Source organism: Cupressus sempervirens, chromosome 2 (genome assembly GCF_028749045.1).
Source record: "Cupressus sempervirens isolate cs-2001-9-10 chromosome 2, ASM2874904v1, whole genome shotgun sequence".
In the NCBI taxonomy this organism is placed as follows: Eukaryota; Viridiplantae; Streptophyta; class Pinopsida; order Cupressales; family Cupressaceae; genus Cupressus; species Cupressus sempervirens.
The window spans coordinates 679,807,969-679,831,640 of NC_143119.1; positions in this window are offsets into that span (position 1 = coordinate 679,807,969).

Consider the following 23,672-nt stretch of genomic DNA (forward strand, 5'->3'; position numbering starts at 1 on the left):
CTTTGCTATATTGTTGGTGCATGAGAAAATTAAGGTAAAAGAGTATCTAAAAGTGTTTTTCTTAGGAGAGAGAAAAACTACCCCTACCCCTACACCTTCCTTAGAACTGGTCCTATCAAAGAACATTGTCCATAACTTTGGTGAATTCACACAACACTCAACTTCATGTTCAATTATAGTAGGCAAATTCTCAACTTCTTGGATAATCAATTCACCTCTAAATGCATTCACACCAGTATCTAAAAAGCAAGTAGCGTCTTTTTCAATTTCTGCACCCAATATGTGACTAGCCCTTGGTTCTTTTTCTACTTTTACAACCTTATCACCTATGTGAAAAGTTGCATAAGTTAACTCACATTGCAAACTACCTCCCATAGCAACACTCCATTTTCTAGAAAGCAACATTCCATAGTGTGGAGGTATATCAACTACAAGGACTGACATGGTCAACTCTACCTTAGGATATGCAGCTAGTTTAAATGGAAAAGCATTTATAGTACCTATGACTAGGACTTCCCTAGCATCCATACCTCTACATCTACCCTGCTTAGTATCTACTTTCAAGCCTAAGGCTTCCATTACTTTGAAAGGCATTACAGTGTTAAAGGCTCCTAAGTCTATCATGCAATTTTTTAAGGTCTTCCCTTTTATAATTAGACTGAGAAAGGAAGAATCAATATCTTCTATGTATGCTACTAATGAGTCATCCAAGAACATTTTAGGAATTTGGGACATAATACCACTATCCTCTATTACTAAGGGAGTTTTTTGAGTAACACTTTGTTATACATTGTTATTGCTAGTTCATATCCCTCCCAACCATGACAAGGCTTTATTCTTATGCTCTTCAATTCTAAAGAGTTTAGACAAAGGTACCTTAAAAATGATTTTGGGACAACATGGATATCATATCAATTGGCTTTGACATAGTAGGTTTAGCAATCATACCTAGAGTAGGAACCTTTTGAGCAGTAGGGATTACTATTTGTTTGGAATTATCAGATCCTAATCCCTTCTCTTGCACAATGGCTTTTGATGTCTCATTAGCTTGGAATTGCATTTTCTTCTTAGGTTCCCACTTCTTAGTTTTAATATCTTTAACCTTGACTGTCTCTATACTAGCGTTCTTATCTTCATCTTTCATCAGGTGAACCCACAATAATGGGTTCCACTTTAGTGGGACGAACAAAAATGAAAAAAATTGCAAAATGAGAAATTAAGTTTACCATATGTTTGCGCGAACACACTTATTCTATTCGCGCGAACTTTTTTTTAAATCATGTTTGTCCAAACATCTTTCGTATGTTTGCATGAACATATGTGATAAATATTTTTGCACAAACATGATTTGCATGTTCATGTGAACGCCATGTTCGCGTGAACATGCAAAATCACAAAAAATTCAACCTTTTTTTCTTTTCTTTTTATTTTTCCTCTTTTGACTGCCATAATTGTAGGAGAATGATCTCCTATTGTAAAATAAAAAATGTCAAAATGTGCTGCTCAGAGCAAGCTTTCCAATGACTATAATTTTAATACATATTTTAATCATTAAGACTTTCAAATATGAGTTTAACTCATTATAGGTTCATTACCGATTGAATATCAACTGACTTTGACACCTCGGGAAAATTAGTAAATTAGGTCAAATTTTTTTTGAAAAATATGGAGGCACTGGCTTATTGAGATACATTTCTATTCAAAAAAAAAAAAAAATGGTTTATGATAAATTGACTTCAAATTATCTATGTCAAACGAAACGTATGTCTAAATTACGGTTCATGTCACTTCAAAACTTCATAAACTATACAATATTCAACAAAAATAAATAAAACCAAATGTAGACACTGGATATTGATGTTACAAATCCAACGCCAAAAGAATTACTTCATTATCATTTCTAGAAAAAAGTTATGTGTGTCAAACGGACTGTCACTCTTTAAAATATTGAATTTTATTGTGTACCACTTTTCAGAAGAGATAAAAAAAATTGACATAAATAAATTTTTTTTTAAGATTAAAAAATAGAATTACAAAGTTGGAACAAAGTATTCAAAATCACTAGTTTATGTCATCTTGAAGTTATTTATAGTTTTGGAGATATAGTCACTTGAACGTGACATTTGTTGCAAAAATATTGATTTTAGTGTCAAAATTGGTCAAAAAGTGGAACCCATTATTGTGGGATCACCCCATCTTATGTGTGATATCTTTTATAAATATACCAGAAGGCTTTCTAGTTTCATTGTTAACTATTTTTTTTCTCAAATTATAGTTGCCATGCACTTGGGAAATCATTTCTGCAGTGATCCTATCAATTTCTTCTTTGGAATGCATTCTTAAAATTACATGACCCACTTCAGAAGATGTAACACATACCTGATCTTCATCACAACCTTCATTGTCTTAAAAAACTTGTTGATGATGTAATTGATAAGCAATTTTCTTATTTTCCAAATCACTTTTTGTCTCTTCTAAATTAGAATAAACATAGTCATGACACATGTTTATCATATTACAACTTACATCATCATGACTCTTTTCTTCTTCCTCCTCCTTAGTTTGTAAATTGTGATCAGAAAAAAATGACTGAGCAACTGCACAATATTATGTTGAGTGGGGTGATTGACAAATAATGCACCATGGCACATTATCATTCATATTTACTGAATTTCTTTATAGAGGGTCTGGTGTACCCTTATCCTTTACATTTTGAGTCTGGTAAGGGATTGGCTTGCTATCCTTCCATTGGGTAGTATAAGGGTAATTCTACATTCTAGGTTGTCTATTGAAGTTGCTATTGTTCACAGGGGTTTTGTCAGCAACATTTGGCTTATTGAAACTATTGGGATTCACCTTTTTAAGCAACTCCAGCACTTGGCCTATCGTAGGTTCTTCTGGCCTTTTTCCCATAGGAGTTTTATCACCCTCCCTTTTGCTTCTATTCTTGGGATTAAAAAGCTTTGGACCATCCCTCCTACCTAGTTTGGTAGATGCATTCCTATTATTCTCTATATTTGCTGCAACCTTATAGGCATCCCTTAAAGTTTTAGGATCCTTATCCTTCAATTGATAAGCCATTTTGCTATCAAAAGCATTAAAATATGTTGTGATAAAAATATCCTCATTCAACCTCATAACCTAAAATAATTTGTACATACCTTTCTGGAATCTCACATTGAAGTCAAATATATACTCATTAGGATTCTTTTTTATATTGTTCAATTCATTTAACATGAATCCAACATTAGTGTTGTCTCCATATTGTTCTTTGAATAACTTCTCCAAATCATTCCATCAGCTAATACTATCATTAGGTAGCCTTCTGAACCAATCTCTTTCATCCTCAGCTAGTGAATGCACAAACAACTTCATGACCACATCTTCATGTTCAACTTCATAATCATCTAACATGTCTATGAAGATTCTCAAATTTTCTTCACCAGTAACAACATTATTTCCAGAAAACTTAACCACTTTATCTCTTAAATCAAATGGTAAAGGATGTGGAGCACTAGGAATACCAACAAATGATATTTGTCTATACTTTTCTAGGTATACATGTTTCTTCTGGAAACCAAGAACATTTGATGTACTTGCTATGTTAGTTTGGTTTAGAGGAACACTTTGGGATTGTTGAGGTTGGACAATAGGGGCCTGAGTATAGGTGGTGGATGATGAGGTAGGAGTAGACTAAGATATTCCTTGAGCTGAAACTATTGGTCCACAAGGAGGTATAGAAACTGAAGCTGGGGTGGATAAATTTGGCCATGAGGCTAAGGTAGAATTACATTTAATAAACTAAATTTTTCTCCTAGTTTCTGCAGTTTGAGATTCATTCTCCACCTTCTCAAGCTCTTTTGCAAGATGTTCCTTCTCTTTTCTAGCCTTTTCTAGATCTAGATCTAACTTTGGCATAGAAGGTTTTGTGGGTTTACTTGGTTGAGCTTGAGGTTCATTTATTTGGACTCCTATAGCTTTACCCTTTCCTTTGTCTGCAACTTTCACGATGGGTTCTATAGAATTTACTTGGACAGGTTTATAATATTGGATTTCAGCAATAACTAGTTCTTGCTTTTGATTGAGGCATTTTTCTTGTTCTTCAACTTTAGCTCTTAGACTTTCTATGTCTCCAAATACATTAGTGTGGAGAGTTGTGGCATTCTCTTCTAACTTTTTGTTCTATTCTTTCAAGGTAGCGATCCTTCTTAATAAAACATCTCTTTCTATTATAGCATCCAAGGTGGCTTGCTCCTTTACTTTTTCAAGGCAAACATAGTTAGCTTCTTCTTCAACAACACACTTCTTCAGAAATCCTATCTCTAACTGTACCTTTACAAGATCTACAAAAGTAGCTTCTGAATCAACATGGTCATCCAGATCTATAAAATTTGGTTCTTTATATGGGACTATTTTAGGATTAGAGGGATCTCCAAAAGAATTCTTGAATCCTAACCTATGATGCATTTTAGCTATGAGATCTGGTCTAGGAGATATATTTCCTACTTGTGACATATCTTTATCTTGATATGCTCTTTCATCTAGTACTGGGGTAGTAAATATCCCTCCTAAGGGTCTTGTGCTTTCTGATTTAGAGCTGAGTGAAGAAGACTCTCTCCCTATCACTGGTTGATACTGGGAATTGATAGATACACTACCTCTAGGTTTCCAAGTGGGGTTTGGATCTATCCTTTTCTTATTTAGGTTCTTCCTACAACCTTTTGGTAAATCAGTATACATTGGTTCATCACGATGAGCTCTTGTGTCAGCTCTTGTGTGTTTTCTTTTGTCATTTATTTCATTAAACAAGCACTAGCTTCAAAACCTTGATTGAGTTGCCACCCTTCTTTTGGGAAAATACAAAATTACAATTATTCCTAACTTTGAGGAAAAACACAAGTAAAGATAGAAATACCTGATACAAATGGACCAATTGCTGATATTGTGACTACAACTCTTGCTTGTTAGATAAGACACCTGGAGAAGCTAGATACATTAGTGTGTCAATGTGGTATTTTGGCTATTCTTTTTTTTTTTTTAAATTCTCAAGGTTTGTCACTAAAACATCCCCTTATAACCATGAGAAAAACTTAGATAACCTAATACACAAATACATAACATGACCAAAGAAACTATAGTACATTTCACAGATGTGTTGGACAACTCCCTAGTAGAGTCACCATTTTTTTGGAGTCTTTTAAAACTACTGTGCAATAGAGGGCCTCAATACCAAAATGATAATACTTATGCAACCTAAGGACTAGCCATTTCCTATTATCAATTACACATACACACCATTTGGATCCAACATTAACAAAACTAGGAATTGTTTTCTTCTCTTTAGGCTTTGCAAAACCATGGTGGGTATACCTAAGGGATGGCTCAATTTGATTGTTGTTGTATGCAAACTATATTAGTTTCATTTTGATTCTCATCCTCAATCCATAGACATACAACTAATTGTGACATTTTAAATCAGAATACATCCCATTTAATACATTTGGTCATAAAGTCTTCTATAGATCTGCAAATATTCTTTGCAACAGTGGCTAACTAAGGCTAGAATATTTCATGCAAACAAGTAACGACAGACTTTGAAGATCTTCAAGAAATAAAAGTAAAATTGATTGAAATTTTTCATTTGATACCCATTTATGATCTATTTCTCTTTCAACTAAAACCACTTTGACTAGTACCAAATCCACTAGGGTTCAGAGTCTACTACAAATCTATAGATCTAATTTGTTGCATTACAATAAATATTATCAGTAGTTCTTACTGGAATCCATCATTCAAAATATCCTTCCCATTACTGCAGCAATCTTATCAATTTCATCAAAGCTTTTACTTAATTCATTGAACTAATTGCAATGATGAAAAGATATACAACCTAAGTGGATTGCATTCAATTTTCCAAGCCTTTACTCATACAACATCAAGATGACTAAGTAATAAAAAAGGAGACAAAATTTAGAAAAAATTGATACAAGAACAACTCTTAATTTGTATTCATTTTCTTTGAAAATTGTATACACTTGCAGTAAAACTCAGAATGACTTTAGGAGAAAACATAGAGATCACTCATAGACATAAATTTTTCTTTCCACTCATTGTAAGTAGTGTCATCCAACCAATCAAAACTCAGGACCTCTCTTTGTACAATTATCAAGGAATTTGCAATTGCATCCATATCCACGAGATCTTTTCTGACGGTGTTGTAGAAAAACTACACTTTTACTAGCTCTTCATTTGTCATTGCCCATAATAAATGGCTTGGTTCATTTATAACTTTATTCATTCTTTCACAAAATATTTCATCCAACTCCTTCCATTCTTCCCTTTCCTTCACTTTCTCAATTGTCTTTAAAGCACAAGGGAATAAATCAAATTTCTCTGTAAAATACTTGGAAAAAAAAAAGTTAATCTTCTTTAGAAGGATTCGTATTTATCATCAAAACCTTGCAACTTATTTAACAAATCAAAAATCTTTTCTATCTAATGACATGTCAGCTAAATAACAGATATACACATAGCAGTGATATCTTAACTTCTTTCTATCCATTTATGTACAATGGGTCTGAATACAACTTCATTTCCTTTTAACTCATCCCTGATCATTACAATCCTTGTTATTAAGTCAAAAAATGATGGCCATTCAATTCTATCTACTAAATACATGATACCCTGCCTGCATTTTTCTTCATATTGATTATTAAGTTCTATATGCAATGCATATAATTTATTTTCCTCCTCTTCAAAATCCTCTATAGTATAGAACTGAGGCCTTTTTGGGGTATCTAGTATCTCAACAATTGGTGTTGATTTAAAAGGCTTAATAGGTGGCCATGGGGGGTATGCAATCATAGGCTTACTAGATTCTCCTAATTTTCTTTTCTTTAGAATCTTCTCCATTTGAGTCACTTTATTTTCTAATGATTGTATGTGCATACCCCTCTCCTCATATTCTTTCAGAACTTCTTCAAACGTAGAATTGAGTTGGGAAAATCTATCTTGTTCTTGGCTAGACACCAAACTACCAAATTTTAGCATTTTTTATTCCATTCCCATTATTTGTTTACTACCTACCTCACCAACCCTAAATACTGTCAATGCACCAGTATGCTATGTAGTAGAAATCTCATGCATTCTAGTATTATTCCTTTTTTTCCATAGACCAAATAACAAGGACTTGGTGGTCATCACTAAATTTGACTCCTCTATGAGCCTGTAAAATCTCTTCCTCAATCCTTAGTTGAACATCCCTCTATTTTCTTATTGAATAAAAAATAATGGCATTTACTATATCCAATTCTAGCAGAAGAAGAACTCCTAACAGTTTAACTGTCTGTCTCCCAACTAAATGAGTAAATTGAGCAAAGTGATTCAAAAATTTAGACTTTATCTCTTCCTTAATATCAGAGTCAGGTTTGTCTAGCTATTCTGCCTTTATCTTTTCACAAGTATTCTCAAAATTTCCCATATTTAATCTCCACAAAAATTGAGTAAAAGACCTCAATTTTCAGAAATTCTCATCATTAATAAATTTTTCTAAGGCTTGGGCAACTATGGGATCAATTTCTTTACCTTCATAATCAGCCACAGCGAGATCTAATGAAGGAACAGGGGGTTCTTGAGGCTCTCCTATCTCCAAATCTATGGAAGTAACAATTACATCTCCCTCTCCACCAATTTTTCTAAGCTACTCCCTTAGAGATGTTTCATCATCAATTCTAATTGGGGATTGGCTTGGAGAATATTGCTCCACTTGGGAAGAAGACCCTTGCTCTAATCTTTGTCTTTTTGGCACACTGGGTATAGATGGGCTTCCTGGGTCTAGTCTCTACTGAAGAGGAACCTATTGCACATTATGGATCATCACATATCCTGCCCTTTTCTGCAAGGTATATTGGCTAGGGGCCACTATATTTCTACTATCAATCTTCCTTTCCACCTCTGCAGCCTTGTCTGGATATTTCTCAACATATGTGGCTTTCTTTTCATTCATAGTTTGGATAATCACGAAAAAATTATTCCTTAATGCTTGCATTTTGGCTCCCCTATGTTTTTTATCTTTCAATGGGTCATAGGGGGGGTCAAAACCATTAATAAATTCTAGAATCTTGCTGAATACTATCCATTTCTCCTTTCTCAATTCTTGTTCTTGCAAAGTAAACATATTTTTGATTATATCCTCTAGATAATAAACTTGTTGCACCATGTGAGAAGCTTTCACCCTCTCTCTTAAGATGTCATTGTACCCTTCAAGATCAATAAATCTAGCATGAGATTCTACAATGTTATATCTATCTAGAAACAAATTCAGGTGCTTCCACCCTTTTCTCACAAAGACAAAATCATGAACCACAGTAACAATTGGAAAAGAGGTACCCCTCTTAGGCAAATCCCTCTCATCTATAGTGCCTATTTGCCATAACAGCTCAATTATTCCTATCTTCAAGGGCACATGAAATGGCAACACATGTGGCTTCCCCAAAAAACCATATACTCTTATTATAGTTGAAACATTATAAGGGATTATATCCCCCCAATTATGAATAACCAATAGTGCTTGTGCATGGTCCTTAGGTGTGACCAATTCTAATAGTGCTTGTGCAATTTTGGAGTTTTTCCCTTTCAAAAGTAATCTAAGATTTGATGCAAAGTATCTGTGAAACCTCACATAATTGGCATTTGTAGCCTCTGAGGTCATATCCACACTCCATAACTGCATAGGATTCCTCTATCCCTCCCTGGTTGTTTCTAGGTCCATATCCTTGGAGAAAAAGGTAAATCCCTTATACAAGCATATATACATAAGTAATTAATACTAACAAAATTGTTTGTCCACTTTTTCTCGTGCTATCCCCACTAAACCATTGTGAATTTCCTTTGCAATAAAAGTAGCAAAATCTAGAACGGTGTTCATCTTGAATTGAAGAGTTTGAGCCATAACAAGGACAATTGAGCCTAGGATTTGATCAACTTCATCTATCCAAAAGAAAATTCAAAGAGAAAAATATAATGCCTAAGCCCTAATGTTAAAATGTCTTCTCAATAATGGCTCTAGGGTGCTGGCAGTAATCATAGACAAAGTACCAATTCTAGCAGCATGTTCTTGCAGTGGCCCTATCCTTCAGTAAATCCTTTATGCATCATACCTTTCTTGAAGGTTATCCATATCAATAGTTTCATGCATAGCATGGTTAGGGTTGATATTGAAAACTTCACTAATTAATTCAAGGCATTTCAGATAATCCACTTGTCCAATGAACTCTTTTTGGGGAGGCATTTTGAATAAACCCTATAAATTTTATAACAAAAAATACTTGATTTTCAAAGAGTCTCAGAGTACTTACTAGCTAAAATTTGCACTTCGACACTATGTGGTTTTCTCTACAGCTTACTAGATCATGAGAGAAAATTTTTGTTACTTGGCTCTAAAAATTTTGTATGCTCTGATGTTCTTTCTACACTTTGGTTATCTATTAATGGTGAGATCGTGAGTTCTTTTCATTCATTGAAACTGCAAAATTGAACTCTGCACCATATTTACTCTTCAAAGCCGTTACCTCCAAATTGTAACTAGATTTGAATCCTATCCATAGATTTTTATCATATCAAATGACTTTGATTTAAAAAGAAACAAGCTTTATGGCTTTAAAAACAAGGCCATGTGAAGTAATACCACTTACTCAGATTCCTTAAATTTCTTGCACCTTAGAATTGTGGGGAAGTGTGAATTGTTGATCAAGATAAGATCAATGATCAGACTAGTTTACAATTGAACAAAGTCTAGTTAGCTATACTAACCAATAAGAAGCTTTTATATGAGTTTGTGCCTCCTAACCACTTCCACGCCAGCGGGTCCCACATCTTCTTCTAAGCGAGTAGGTTCTTGACATCACTCCTTCCATGTGTCAAGATAGCACATTCCCACTTTCATTATTGAACGAACATCTTCAAATTGCGAGCTTGTGCAAGTTGTCAATTTTGTAAAGATCAATGGTGACATTGCTCAGATTCTATAAGCCCTTTGAGATTAGGATAGTGACCTCATCATGGACATGTGTCTGCATGGTGCATACCCACATTCCTTAAATTTCTTTCATGTTCAAAATGTTAGCCTACACTCGTCGTTGATCAAGACAAGATCCATGGTGTGAAAAACTCTGTAATTTGTGATTGAAGCATCCATGTGGACCAATGGATTGACTCTTCTCCACCCTCATGTTCTGACCCATTGTACTACTGCATTAATTTCTAAGGTTTCTATGCCCATAGCATAAGTACTCCCAACTAAGCATAAGTGATAGACCACATGGTGTGATGCAACATTCTTCCATAATTTGGCCCCACTAAGACATCTGGGGAAAAGGTGAATTCTCACTTTCCTTATTGAACAAGCATCTTCAAAATGCAAGCATGTGCTAACCCTCAATCTTTTAAAGATCTAAGGTTAATAAAGCTTCGCTCCCATGTGGTAGACAAACTCCTTCAGTGGCACACCTCGTAGTACATATTAGTGATCATTTTACAGCATGGCACACTGCAACATGTACTAGAGATTCTCGACCCCACCTTGTTACGTGTCAACAAATTGCTTGCTTGCATTATTTATCTCTCATGGAGCTTCAAAATGTGGGCATGCGCTGGCCTTTGATCTTTGATAGATCAACAATTATAGAATCAGGTGTCTTAAATACCATGTCGGCTGAAGTGACAAATGAAATATTTCCATCCATTCCAACTCATCTGACACTTGCCATGAAAGACATCTCAACATCACCCTTGGGAATGGCAGGCCCATGTTGTCAAACTATGCCCTTTATTGTATTGATGCTCTCCTACATTATTTAATTCATGAGCATCTCCTTCTTCTAGGAAATTACTAGCCCTTGATTTAAACAAAATCAATCGTTGACACTTCTTGGTGATAAAGGCATATCTCTATTAGTAACTCAACCAATGACATTGGAGGAAATCTAGAACATGTGCAAAAAGTACTAACAAATTTGCAAAAGATTCTGACAACTTATGAGTCATCATAAACTTTACGACTCAATTAAACTTGAAAAGGGAAAGGGGTATGTGTCACAAAAGCACATGCCCACATTATCTGAAAACCTTGCATCTCAAAATTGCAAGAATGCAATACCTGTTGATCTAAACAAGATCAAAGGTTATAAGAACTTTGTATCATCAGAGGTATTTCTTAATAAAATGATTGAGAAATTTGCAGGCAAAGCACGACCATGTAAAGTTTAAACAAGATTTTTATAAAATCATGATTATGTAAGCTTCTCCTTAGGGTAAAAGTAATATGCCTTAAGAGAAAAAAAAATTTAAATATTATTTTTGAGGGTTTCCAAGACTTAAAGTAAAATGTAATAAGGCATTAGGGTTTTCACATTTAGGGTTTTTGAACTAATTTCTTTAATGATAGAGCTTGAGAAACTGATAACATTCCAACAACACAATGACCAGGAAATGAACTAGGGCAATCTAAGAAAATTGAGAAATACAACGAGAAAACACTAAATTTCATAATATAGTGCCGACAAATGATTTTTCACTAATTTTTTCAAAATTTTCTTTGTACTGTGAAAAATCAGACCAATAGACTCTATGTACTAAATTTTGTAATAGACTTCTAATGGTGTCCATCCTCTAAGAAGGAATATTTATATTAGTACATCATCTTGTGGGTATTATTCCCATCGAGGTTTTTCCTTAGATCAAGGGTTTCCCTAGTTAACATATCTAGTGTAATTGTCTATGTGCATCTTGTTATGGTTGTTCTTGACTTTGATTGAATGGATAAAATTGTTTAATGTTAATAAATGTTTAAATTATTTGATAAGTGATTCACCACCCCCCACCCCCCACCCCCCCCCCCCCCCCCCCCCCCCCCATTGTCTTGGTGGACTATTATTACTAACAATTCCATCTCCACCTCTTTATATTGAACTAATTCTCTCAAGTAATGATAGCTGATGGCAATGGGCTTAGTCTTTGTATGCATCACATGATTCTTTGATATATTTATAGCACTCATGTTATCATAATAAAGTATCATAGGTTTAGTGATTTCCTCTTTCGTACATTTGAATAGCTATTTAATCCATACAATGTTTGTACATTTTACTATAGTAGCAACATATTCAGCTTTAGCAGTAAATTGAGATATGTAATTTTATTTCTTACTAGTCCATGTAATCAGCCTTTTTCCTAAGAAAAATGTTCCTCCACTCATGCTCTTTTTGTAACCAATATTTCCAACCCAATTAGCATCAGTGTAAGTTCTCAACTCAATTTTTTAAATTTTTCTTGTAGTATAGACCATAGTCTTTTGTTCCTTGAACAGATATCTCATTATTCTATTAAAAACTATCAAATGATTCTACTTGGGATTAATAGAGAATCACTTAACTATCCTAATAGATAATACAATATCAGGTCTTCAATGTACTATATATTATAATTTTCCAATCATAGACCTATACAATATTTGATTCACCTCAGCTAAGTCATCATTCTTTGACAATTTATGTGCTATCACAATAGCTATGCTTACTAGCTTGGAATCTTCCAATCAAAAAGATTTTAGTATTTCCTTTATATATTTTGACTGAGTGATGTATATACCATATTTCATCTGATGTACTTGCAAACCCATAAAGAACTTGATCTCTCCAAACATAAACATAGATAGTAAAACACCTTTTCCTTTCTCTATCTTAAAGTATAGATTGTTGTTATCATTAGTCCTCTCAAATCCAATATTCACTAGATAATTGTGAAGCCTTTTGTACCATGCTTTTGGTACTTTCTTCAAACCATATAAAGCTTTGTGTAGTCTACATACCATATTTTTGTTGTTAGTATCAATAAATCCTTCTAGTTGTTTGATATAAACCTCTTCTTACACTATGCCATTTAGAAATGAAGATATAACATCCATTGATAAACTTTGAAACCTTTCTATGTAGAGTAAGAAAGAAGAGTTTTTACTCCTTCCAATGTTGCACTAGGAGGGAATGTTTCACCATAGTTTATCACTTCTTCTTGTGCATACCCCTTGCAAACTAATCTTTCCTTATTCCTTGTGACCACCATTTTTATCTAACTTGTTTCTATACATCCACTTGGTACCAATCACATTTTTATCTTCTAGTCTAGGAGCTAGAGTCCATGTCTTATTTTTCTCAATCTCTACTTTCATGGCTTTACACCTGTCCACATCTTCTAAGGCATCTTTCACTATTTTAGGTTCATGCATGTTAAGAAAACATGTATCATTTCTTAACTTGTTCCTTGTCATTGGTCATGCATCTTTATCTCCAATGATTTGTGCAATAGGTTCATATCTATTGATATACTTTAACAATCTAGGTTCTTCTCTATTTTCTTCATTTGGTCTTTCAATTTATGAATCACTATTTACTTCTCTATTATTAAGTTCAACATCTCTTTCATGTACACTAATCTCAGAATAATATTGTGCCTCAACTTCATACTATAACTCAACACCTTATTGTAGCTTGGTTCCTGAATACAATTCAACATTCATAATATGTGACTTAGTAGTCATTGAAACTTGCTATTGATTTACAACTTTATTTACAACATCTTCATCAATAGGCATATCTTCATAAAAGTATTAAAAAAATTTGTATTCCTCTAGTTCCTTCATAGGTTCGGCTATTAGGATTAAACTACAGATAGAAATAACAATTACATGTAAATATAAACAATATCAAAAAATAATAGATCACACTAAAAAGAACACAAGACACCAAGATATAACGTAGTTCACCCAATCCATGGCCTAGGTCCACCAAACGAAAAGTGTGATATTATTACAATAAAGTGATTACAACTTGATTACAATCCATAATCCCTTACAACTCAATACTGTCACAAGGACCAATTTTCATATCACCATTATGAAACAATCCCTAACCCTAAGTCCATTTATACAAGTATTTTTTACCATTTTAGGGTTACAAAATGTTGACCATATGTCGGCCATATGTTGGCCATATGTTGGCCACCAATGACTTTATGAAGTATGTATAGTACTTCCCTAGTCAATCACCACAAACTAACAATATCCCACTTGGGGACTGATTAGTCTCCACACTAAACAATAATCTCCCACTTGGAGACTGATCCTATAGCTAGGCAGCTACTCCATGAGGCTCCCATTAAATCAAACCACCCTAGACTCTATTGTTCTTGTAGTCATGTTCAGTCCAAAAGACCAACCAAAGCTGAAGATGATTTTAGCTTCTCCCTTGTTACTACCTTTGTAAACATATCTGTTGGATTGTCATCTATATGTATCTTGTCCAACTTTAATTATCCATCCTCCAAAACCAACTGAATGTAATGGTACTGCAACTATATGTGTTTGATCTTTGAATACAAAGCTCAATTTTTTGCAAGATGGATGACACTCTAACTATCTGTAAAAATATAATTATCCTTCTAAGGGTGTCCCAATTCATCCAAGAAGAACTAAAGCATATCATCTCCTTGGTTGCCTCTATAGCAACAACATACTCTACCTCTATAGTGGATAAATCATTAACATTCAGTAACTTAGAAAACCAACTCATGGCTACCCCACCAACAATAAAGACATAATTTTTAGTACTCTTCCTAGTATCAATATCCCTACCAAATCTGAGTCAACATAGCCCTATAAATCATTTGAAGTGTAAACACTTACTAGATGTTCCTCTCAAATATTTGAGAATCCATTTGGTTGCATTCTAATGCTTAATTCCTGGATGACTCATATACCTACTAATGACTCCCACTACATGTGCAATATCTAGCCATTTACATACCATAGCATACATCAAGCTTCCTACATCTGAGGCATAGGGTACCTTGGACATCTTATCTTCCTCTTCTTGTGTCTTAGGACACATCTCCAACTTCAAATGACTAGGTAAAGGTGTACTGATAGCTTTAACATTCTCCATAGAGAAACATTGCAACACCTTCTCAACATAATCAGCTTGAGATGGCATCAATTTTATGTTCTTCCTATCTCTACAAATCTTCATACCAAAGATTTGTCTTGCTGCCCCCAAATCATTCATAGCAAATACATGTGCTAACTAACGTTTTAGCCCCTTAATGTGATCCATGTTAGACCAAGCTACAATCATATCATCAACATATAAACATAATATAATGTAGTTTTCATCATCCAACCTCTTGAAACAAACACAATGATCTGAATGAAACCTACTATATCCATGCTCATGCATAAAATTTTCAAATTTTAGATACTATTATCGAAGTGCTTACTTCAAGCCATTTAAATTTTTTTTCAATTTCTACACTAAGTTCTCCTTCCCTTTGATTACAAATCCTTGTGGCTAAGCCATATATATCTCTTCATCCAAACCACTATGAAGAAATGCTATTTTCACATCAAGCTACTCTAAATACAAATCTTCAGTAGCCATAATACTTAAAATAGTATAGGATAGAAATCATTTTAACAATAAGAGAAAATATCTCATCAAAATCAATGCACTTTTCCTATGCAAATCCTTTTACAACTAACCTAGCTTTAAATCTTTTCTTATCTCCATCCTCTTCTTTTAACTTGTAAACCCACTTATTTTGTAAAGCTCTTTTACCTCCAGGAAATTTTCATAAATCCCAAGTCTTATTTTTCAGCAAAGAGTCCATTTCTTCTTTCATTGCAGACACCGACTTAATCTTAGGATCCACCTACACAGCTTCATCATAAAATTTAGTTTCACCAACATTGGTAAGTAAAATAGAATACAAAGAGGGAGAAAATATTTTTCCAGGTCTAATTTTCCTTGTTGACCATCTAACATGCACTAGTGTGTGAGGTATTTGTTGTTGTGGTTGTTGCACATCATGAGGAATGGCTAGAACATCATCTTTTGGAGTATCATCCAACACTACATAATCATCTTCTTTCTTCTCATGTTGTTGCAATAGATCTTTGTACAACACTTTCTCATTGAATATGACATCCCTGCCTCCCACAATTTTATGATTTTCAAAATCCCAAAGCCTATAGCCAAATTCATTAATGCCATATCCAAAAAATACACATTTATTTGACCTAGCTTCTAGCTTGGTTCTATTTTCAGAATCTATGTGAGCAAGTGCTTCACAACTAAAGGTCTTTAAAAAATAATAAACTCACTTTAATAGTCATTGCTTCCTCTAGAATACCACAACCCAAAGGAGTAGAGGGACCTCTATCAATCAAATATACAAAAATATTGATAACCTCCACACACATGTATAAGGGCAACCTAGTATGAAACCTCATGATCCTTGCACACTCTATTATAGTCTTGTTTATGCATTCAACCACTCCATTTTCCTGTGGAGTCCTTAGAATAGTTTTCTATCTATGAATACCATTAATGGAGAAATAATCTTCAAATTTATGACTACAATACTCACTACCATTTTCAGATCTAAGACATTTTAATTTCTTGCCAGTCTCATTTTCAACCAAGCATTTCCATTTCTTGAAAGTTTAAAATACATCAGATTTCTATCTAAGGAAATAAACTCATACTTTTCTAGTTGCATCATCAATAAATATAACATAATAATGAGATCCAAAAAGGGAAGATACTTGAGCTAGTCCTCATATATTTGTATGCACAAGCTCTAATTTCTCCTTTCTTTTTTCCTTCCCAATCTTCACAAAACTCACTCTTTTTTATTTTCCATACACACAACTTTAATAGAAATCCACATTAACACATTTTTAACTTGGTAGAAATTTCTTTGAATGAAGTATTTTTATACCTTTCTCACTCATGTGCCCAAATCTATTGTGACATAACCCTATATCATAATTTACAATAGCTATTTGTTCTCCCTTCTCAACTGCAACAACTATTCCTGAACATTCAATTTTTTTTGAAATAATTAAAGTAGAAGGAACAATATGACCTATATAAAGATATAAGGTGTCTAATTTCACACCTTTTCCTACTAAAATTAAACCTTTTGAAGCCTTCCAATTTTTATCATTAAAAGTAATTACTCAACCCTCATCACCTAGTTGCCCTGCCGAAATTAAATTCCTACTCAACCTTGAAAATGTCTTATCTAATGTAGTAGCCAATGATTCCCATTCTGTAACTTAATTTTAAATTTTTCCTTTCCAACAATCTAACATGATTCATTATTCCCCAAATAAACAACCCCAAAATCCCCTTGGACATAATCAATGAAATAACCTCTATGAGGTGTAGCATGAAATGAAGCACCAAAATCTAAAACCCATAAATCATTAACACTTGCTAAAGATAGAAGAAAAGCATCCTCTTTGAATTTTTTACTTACCACAATTGCTTGCTTCTCTCCATTTGGTTTATATCCTTCATTTTTCTTTCAAGTCCAACAATCTTTCTTTTTATGCCCTAGTTTAACATAATACCAGCAATCGTTTGGTCATCTCAATTGAGACCTCATCCCCTTTGACTTTCCTCTTGACTTTCTTGGATTTCTAGAATAAATTTCTCTCTCAATTGTTCTACCTCAACTTTGTGTGTTCAAAGCACTTCCATATGTAGATCCCCCTAAGGATTTCTTATGAGTTTTCTCACTCAAAATAACACCAATCACATCATCATATTTTAGGGTACTAGATCTAGGAATGGAATAACTCATAACTATTACCAAGCCATTCTAGCTGATGAGGTAAATTATTGCCTCTATTTTGTGATAGTTTTAAACATTTTGTTTAACACACTCTATTTCATTTTCATCAAGACATTTATGGAATTATGTTTACCTAAACTGATGATTAACCTATGGGTAGATAGTATGTCATCTCTTACCAATATTATATATATATATATATATATATATATATATATATATATATATATATATGATGCACTATTTCATATAACCATAAAAATGTGTGTTCTCATATTTGAATTTAATTTGATAATACTTATTTGCAAATATCTCTGCATTATAACTAACCTTTTAACAATGAAGCTGCAGATGATTGGAAGAATTTTAGGATGAACAATGAAGACAACCAATAGCATTCAAGGAGTAAAGACATTGAGGTTTAGCAATAGTGGAAAAGTTATAATGATACCAAAGGAAAAGTTTGTGAGTATGGAGGAGTTATGAAGACTTACTACATTCTTTGCATTTATTATTATGTCAAAGAGGTTGTCTAGACTTTATCATTCCCACCTTGAGCCATTATATTTTATTCCCACCTTGAGCTATTGTCTTTCCTTCTTTTTCTCTTACCGTTTTATAGCTATGTTTTTTTTTTTTTTTTTTTGGAATAGGTGTTGGTCTTCTATTTATAGGGATCAGACCAATTATGTTAGAGGCTAGAAGAAGAAATTCTATGAAAGGAAACTGTTAACTCTTGTAGTGAGTTGTTTTTATAGTTCTATGTATTATTTCCATGTAATGAATTTCTAAAACATAATGAAATAGTTCTCGATTTACATTCTATGTTAGTAGATTAGCAGAAGCCAACCAAGGGGGCCCACCTAGGAGGTTGATTAGATTAGAGTAGTATATATTTATTTTCAAGCATTTTTAGTATTGCAGGTAGAAGTTATAAGTTCCTTCCTATAGCATCATAGTTTGTGAATGTTCCTCTAGAATTTGTGAGAACAGTTATAGTAGATGAACTAAGTTGGAATATATGTTTTCATTTCATTTAATTTCTAGTATTTATTTTAGTAAAGATTTAAGTGTGTTAGTTTCCTTTAGCACTAGTGTAGGTTATTCCTTTCATTTTACTTGCAATATAAGCATAATGACTCATTAAGAGACCTAGTGCACATACTGTGCTAACCATTTCAAGTATACATCCTTGGGTTGACAAGATAAAATGCACCTCATAGTGGGAAAAATAGTCCTTAGAATGAATACACTATTCCTAAGTATGGCCTTTGGCATGATTATGATACACCTATTGTGAGGCGGACCACCAGCTTTCAGGCAAAGAACACAAAATTTTTAGCCAGATAATTTTTTCATCAAAATTGATACCCATAGAAGACAACTGACTAGTAATAGTATTAAGCTCATTTAAATGGTTTGCAATGGATCCACCTTCTGAAATTTTCATATTAAGTAAATGCTTCATGAGAAATACTATGTTTGAAGTAGAGGGCTTTTCATACAGTTTTACTAGGGTTTTAATCAACTCTTCTATTGTCTTTTCCTTTGTAATATTAAATTTCATCGATGGTGGTAGACATAATCCAATGCTTCCAAGTGCCTCTCTATCCAAAAGATCCCAGTTGTCATTTGACATAGATCCCTAATTTTTGGTTTTTCCTTCCAACGGCTTCCATAAATCCTTCTGATAAAGATAGTCTTCCATTTGCATCTTCCATAACTGAAATTTCTGTCCATTAAACCTGTAAACCCTTAGCTTATGCTCATCTACCATCACTCACACTCAATTGTGAGACTCCAACTCAATTATGAGACTTTTCTATAGTGGATAACTTAAAAAACAACCTCGCTCTAATACCACTTGTTAGGATTAAACCATAGATAGAAATAACAATTACATGCAAATATAAACAATATCAAAAAATAATAGATCACATAGAAAAGAACACAAGACACCAAGATTTAACATGGTTCACCCAATCCCTAGGATATGTCCACCAAATAGTAAGCCTAATATTATTATGTTCTAGTGATTACAACCTGATTACAATCTATAACCCGTTACAGCTTAATATCACTGCAAGAACCAATTTTTGCATCACCACTAAGAAATAATCCTTAACTCTAAGCCATTTTATACAAGTATTTTTTACCACTTTACGGTTATGAATTGCTAGCTATATGTTGGCCATACATTGGCCACTAAAGAATTTATGAAGTATGTATAGTACTTCCTTGATTAGTCACCACAAACTAACATCAGCCTTATTTAATTTTTCATATTCATCAAATTTCACATTTTCACTTTCCACAACTTTGTTGGTGTTAGTATTTAAACACTTATAGGCTTCACTTCTTATGGAATAGCCAAGGAATATAACTTCTTTACTTTTTTCATTTAGTATACCATTCCTAAAATATTTGACAATATAACACTTGCTTCCAAATACCTTAAAATATTTTACATTGTGAGAATATCCATACCATAGTTCAAAAGGTTTTGAATGAGTACCTTTCTTGACTTGCATGTGGTTCAAAGTATAGACAACTATGCTTAGAACCTCTCTCTAGTATTTCAAAGAAACATTTTTCTCCATCATGTGTAATGCCCTACCTGAAGATCCTTAGAATAATGATAAATATAAGCCAAGATTAAAAAATAATAATGTAAGTATGAAAGCACAAGACGACCATCATACATGGATCATAAATATCACAATGAAAGACTAACTAAAGACCAAACACCAAAGATCTCCAAGAATCACCACTAACCAAAACATAAACAAGAAAACAACAAAGACTAACCATGGGCTCAAACACATCGACGATGCAAAGTAAGCACAAATCAACTATTGAACACCAAGCTAAAAGATAAGAGTTGACTCCTAAAAATTGGCTAAGTCTGAAATCCTAAAGCTCTAAAATTTCCTTAAATCTTTATCTTAGATCGTAGAGGTCAAAAACCTATCTCAAAAGACTTGTTGCATATATTAAAATATATATTAAGTATAACTTGAAATTAAATATACATTAACTTATACTTAAAATATATATATTAAACCCCATAGGAAATTTTTTTTGAACTAGGAAGGTGTAAAACATAATAGGGTGTCCAAAAACTTCTTAACTTTTCTCAAACAAGCCTAGATACCCCCTATTTTTCATGTGAGGCCAATAGGCTGATAAATTCTCACGCGAGGAAGTGCAACATGCAATGTGAGAAACTACCATCTACATGAGAAAGTGCACCAAATGGTACAAGAGTGTACTTGACCCAATAGCCAAGACAACAAAGTGCCAAAAGCTACACAAAGAAACCCAATGCCCCATGCAAGAACTTGTATTCTCACATGAAAAAGTGCAATTTCATGTGAGAATCCATAAAAGAAAGCCAAAAAATATTAAAGGAAGAAAACTAGAAAATTAATTCCTCCACACTAGGCAGTATCAAATCCACATATCAAGGGAAAGCCACTCAAACAAATACTAGAAGACAAAAATATTGTCTAACCGTCTAGCAAGTAGTGAAGGGAAAGTACAGAAGGAAACATCACAGTGTACTAAAACAACATCACAATAAGTAGAAATAACATTGCAATGAATAGTAAAGAAAACTAAGTACACATTTCCTCCCAAACATAATAGCATCATAAGACCATCGTGGGCCTTAGCCATCCCTCGTACTGAACATTCCAAGATATTTATAAGATTGGTGGTACTATCATAAAGGAAGTCACTACTAAAACATGGAATAATATAAGCATAAGAAAATCTAACATGCTAAAAGTAAAGAATAAGATACTCTTATAAAATAGATAACATCATCTATCATATGCTAATCATCATAATAAGGAAATGCATCAATAACCAACACCATCTAAACATGATATACATGCATAAATCACAAGAAATGATACTCTAGAACATGAAGCACCAAGTGAAAAAATCTAACAATGGTTGCACTAGGACAAAAGACCATCTCTATACACGAGTTCCTAGTAGTGATATAAGTAGCTACACCTCCCAACCACATGGAACCCGTAGGTCTAGTCCCGCCATGCTGATGGAGATAATGATCCAACCACAAACACACATAAATCACAACATCCATAGCTAACACACATGCCATACAATATGATGAATCAAAGAAAGGTCATAGACAATGCATAAATTATAGGTCTTGGTCAAACATTTAATGGGCTACTACATAGGGGCTGACATCATTGAGATTCACTTGGCATCGACAAGCCCAAGCTAGAATTGGAAGCTCAGACTTCCTAATAGAAGGAGCACATCCTAAACATTTTTTTATTATCTTAAGTTTTATTACCATATAGTATTTTATTTAGTTTTCACTTAATTAAAGCTCGCTCTTCCAACCTACGGCACCATCATCACCAAGCTACGAGATAGAAGCCCCCTCCATATGCTATCCTACCCTACCCATGCTCATCCAATGATGAGTACCTATAGGCATGTAAATTCCCAACCCAACACCAATGATCATAACTTCTAGAAGTAATATGGAAGATCAAGCCTCGCAAGTGACCCAAAAAATATATGTGCACATAGTTGTATGTGGTGCACCACCATCACAAAAGTCACAACATAAGGACTAGATCAGAACACATAGTAGAAAGTTAGTGAACCGAAAAAAGACTCAGGAGGATGAATACAACATGCATCCAAATACAACATAAAAGTTCAATAAAGGTTTGAATGACATCCAAAAGGAAAATCTAGGTCCATGACCCAACTTGTGCTAGGAAAACTTGAGAAAACTGGGCAGTATGCAAAATGAGGTGAAAATCCCAAAAATTGGAAACCTTTAAAATTGAAACTTATTTGGCTTATGGGAGAAAAAACTCTAAAAATACAATAATAATTGAGTTTAGGCACCATATGCAAAAAAGGCCAGAATCTATGAGAATAGTTATAGTAGATGAACTGAGTTGGAATATATGTTAGCATTTCATTGCATTTCTAGTATTCATTTCAGTAAAGAGTTAAGTTTGTTAGTTTCATGTAGCACTAATGTAGGTTCCTTCTTTGTATTTTACTTTTCTATAGCATAAGAATAATGACTCATTAAGAGACCTAGTGCACATACTATGCTAACCATTTCAAGTATACGCCCCTAGGTTAACAAGATTAAATGCACCTCATAGTGGAAAAAGTAGTCCTTATATTGAATACACTATTCCTAAGTATGGCCTTTGCAATGATTATGATAGACCTATTGCAAGGTGGACCATTTTTGGATCTATTTCCAGGGATGGTGTCAAGCTAGGAGCATTCTTGAGTCATAGTCCTTAGTTAAAGTTTTTTTTTTAAATTTGTAGTCTTAAAGCTTTCTTCACCAGTGTGAAGAATTCAATTGCATGCATTGAAGAGGAAGACGATGAGATGAATATGGAAGATTTATTCCATAGGAGTCTATTAATTTGAATGAATAAATTGAAGAAGAAGAAGTTAAGTTTTCTTTTGAAGATGCAAGCCTATTTTTTTGACAGAATCATCCTTAAGAGCAAAACCTATAGATACGAGTGGTCTTCAACCTTTGCTAAAACTTTGGCTAGCTTCCTTGATAATACTGCTCTAAATCCACCAATTGTTAATAATCTAGTACCCAATGTTCCTTTTTAGTAGAAACCTCATAATCTAATACCTTCAACAATGGCACAACCTACTTTTCCATTTCCTCTCCCAAGACTCATAAATATTGATAATCTCAAAAATATACCTATAGCTACTCTTCCAAAGTTCTATGACCTTACACCAAAGACCTTGGTACTTTCTTGTTTTAATTTGACATACTCTATCATAGTTTTGACTAAAATACTAATGCCCATAAGCTTAAATTATCTTCAGCAACATTAGAAGAGTCAGCTTTACAATGGTTCATGGGCTTAGGAGCCAATGTAGCAAGATCTTGGGATGAAATGCAAACTTTGTTTCTAGATAAATATAAAGAGTATTGC